This window comes from Mesitornis unicolor, unplaced genomic scaffold (genome assembly GCF_000695765.1).
Source record: "Mesitornis unicolor isolate BGI_N332 unplaced genomic scaffold, ASM69576v1 scaffold24138, whole genome shotgun sequence".
Lineage (NCBI taxonomy): Eukaryota > Metazoa > Chordata > Aves > Mesitornithiformes > Mesitornithidae > Mesitornis > Mesitornis unicolor.
The window spans coordinates 11,668-15,044 of record NW_010204178.1 but is presented as its reverse complement, the minus strand read 5'-3'; positions in this window follow the sequence as shown (position 1 = coordinate 15,044).

The window sequence follows — 3,377 nt, the reverse complement described above, 5'->3', positions numbered from 1 at the left end:
ACCTGAAGAAAATTTTAAAAAAAACCACTCCAATTATAATGCAATTAATTTTGAAACATGCAAAAATATCCTTCGTCCAAGCCCCTGTCCCTTCATTCCTGCCCTGTTTGTACTTTAGGGAGCTCCACGGGGTGGCACCAGGAGCCAGTTCAAAGCTGCAGCCACCGTCTGGGGGCAAATTCCCCGAGCCATACTGACAGCCCGAATTTACCAAGCCATACTGGTCTAGCAGCCCAAATTCACTGAGCCACTGGTCTGACAGCCCAAACCCATTGAGCTGTACTGGTCTGACAGCCCAGGCTCCCTCCCACACAGGCGCTGCGCTCCATCATGAGCTGAGCAAGAAGAGCAAACAGATGCGCTCAGTCCCAGGTTTCGGGAGGTTTAAAATCCAAAACCACATAATCCAGCTGAGAAAAACCGCGTGAGGAACTCAAGCAGTTCTTGCTGTTTCCCCAAGCACAGGTTTCACTTCTGGAGCATCTCCCCCATGATGGATGCTATCCCCGTACTTGGTGACATGGCTGTGGGGGAGCTTTCCCAGCCCTTGGACTTAAAAGGAGCGAAGCTGTTCCTGCGGCAGGAGCTGGTGCAACCCCACACCTCATCCTGTCCCTGCATCCAAGGGAAGGTGAAACAACGCCCAAATGGGAGTTTTCAGAAGGAAAACAAAAGGACTCTGCTCCTGTCCAGCCCTTCCCAGCTCACAGAGTTTTTGGTCAACACCAGATTAACCCTGCTCTTTCCATGCACAGGGAAACTGAGGCACAGAGCAGTGATATGACAGCGGCCACCAATGCCAGGCTCCAGACTCTCATTCAGGCTCGTTATTCACCAGATCACAATCACTTGCTGTTACACCAGATGTGACCCTGCTTCACATTCACATCCTCTCTCTGCTTTGTTTTCACTTCCTTTCAAGGCAGGGAAGAGCCGGGACAGCACTCGACTCTGCCACCTCTTGGTTTATGAGCTGCTGCCTTTTTAATTTTTTTTCCCCTTAAATATAAACATTAAATTTTAAAGTCCAAGGAAAAAAACCCTCCTCCACACCTCCTGGCACAAGAGCAGAAGCTGCTGGAAAGTAAGGAAAGGGGAATGAGAGCCCGGTGCGATGATGCCCCAAAGCGATGAGGGCTGTGGATGGGGCCTGTGTGTGGAGCTGGGGGGCGGCCAAGACCCCCAGCTCCAAGCGTGGTGAATGCAAGGGGGCTGCCCCCACCCTTGCAGGTGTTTTACAGCCCCAGCACAACGGCACTGCCGCTGCTGTTGACTCACACCATAACATCGTTGTTGTGGGGTTTTTAAAAATGCATCTGTGTGGCACTTTTAGAAGTGATTTTTTTTTTCTAGAAAATCTGTTCTCCTCCCCTCCGCCCCCAATGCGAAAAGGGAATCTATGCGCAAAGGCACAGCTGAGATTGCAGATAAACCGTTCCCTTCCTGATCCTTATCTCCCCAGGATGTAGGAGGGCCCTTGGGGAAGAGCTGGAAGCCTTTTGCTGGAGTAATCCAAGAAACCAGCGAGCTGCTTACAGCCTTTTACATGGCAAATCCATCAAGTGCTGGGGACCAGGATCCAAAACGCTGCTTAACCCCATGGGCTACTGCACCGCTGGACTCTGCTCAGCCCGACCTGCCCCGGGACGCCTCCTCCAGCACCTTCTCTGCAGAGCTCTGCGGGCATCGCTGTGTCAGCTGAATAACGAACTAAAAATACACCTTGGAGCCTAATCTAGACCAAAGCCTTCAGCTGCCGGCTCACAGACGTGTCCCAGCTGCAGTCTGCACCCAGGCGGGAAGTTTCCTCCAGTAGCAAAGCCACGGCTGAGTTTCTGTGGGGCTGCAGGCGCTCAGAGCAGACTGCAGGGATGTCCAGCAGGCTCTGCCTTTGCTCCACGGCTGATGCCCACCTGATACCATGGAGGAATGGAAAAATGAACCCCATTATAGTCGAGCCTGATCCTTCTTCCTCACAGTCCCTCCTGCTGCCAGCATTATCAGCCTGCACAAGGCAGCCTGCTTCAAATTACAACTGCTTTTATGAAGAAAAGTTACTGTACATGACAGCAAAGCCATCCAAATATCCCAACCACAGTGACACAACTAGCAGAAGGATTGTATCTTATGGCAGCACACATTTACATGCATACACACGCACACACAGCGGGTACAGCCCCCAGCAGAGATGAGCGCAGCATTGCCAACACCCAGGTACAGAGCTCTGCGGCCTCAGCCCTGCCATGTGCGTCCCTAAGCCCTCGGCAGGAGCTCAACGTGTGCTACGGGAAAGAAATTTGGTGGAGAAGTAAATGAGGGAACCCCTGGGCCGGGATCTGGGCTGGGTGCCTGTAAATGGTGAGCAGGGAGGGCAGAGGCAGCAGAAGGGCACAGGCTCGTCCCCCATTGGGGACAGAGGGGTGACAGCAGCCCGGCTCGTTCACACTGAGGACAGGAAACAGATGCTGCCTGGTGGAGGAAACATCTGAGGAAAATAAATGCACCTTGTGCCTTCCACAGCAAGAACCGGGTGGGAACAGGGGGTGCTGGACGGAAATGCCCCAATTCAGCCCCATTCAGGGCAGGTGCAGCTCAGCTGGGGTCGATGGCAGTGCCCTGGGCTGCATCAGCAGGGACAGGGGCCCAAAGGGCTGCTTTTCCTTTGGGTCTTTTATTTCTCCTTAGAAGCACAGGAGCTGGGGCAAGGAAAAACGATGGACAAAAAGAAGCTTTAACACATTTGTGAATGCTTTTGCAGAGGAATCAACATTATATAGTTGACACTATGAGCTAACCGCAAGGTTTACCTGGTGGATATGGTCATTTTGTGAGTCTATTTTGGCCCCAGACACACGATCTTCTCTCCAGTTGGGTGCTCCGTGCTGCCTAGCAGGGTGAATTAGCCAATGCACAGCTATACAGCACTGCAGCTTCAAAGGCTGCTCAGTCTATACTATGTATGGTATAGCTGTAGCATCACAGAAAAATATGACCAAGGGAGCCTCAGGGGTCCAGTTCATAGCCCTGCCACAAAGAAGGGGTGGAGAGGGCAAATGTGAAGACACTCAGATGGATTTGGGGTGAGTAAAAGGAGGGAGAAACAGTCTTTTTTGACTCAGTTACAGAAGTTGCTCCCCTGAGGCCCCACACAGCGCCCAGCTCTGGTCCTCGGGAGCAGGCACAGGGCAGCAGGGGAGGGCAGGCCCCTCACAGCTCAGTTTTCAACAGCTGTCACTGCGAGCAGTGTCTGGCTGCAGCCACAGGTGACAGAAAAGGGAAGCTGGGGTGAGGAGGAGATGCTGGGAGCGCAGGAGGGGGAGAGCTCTGCCCCGAGGACAGCGACATGTCCACCTTTGCTCAGAGCCACCAAGTGCCAC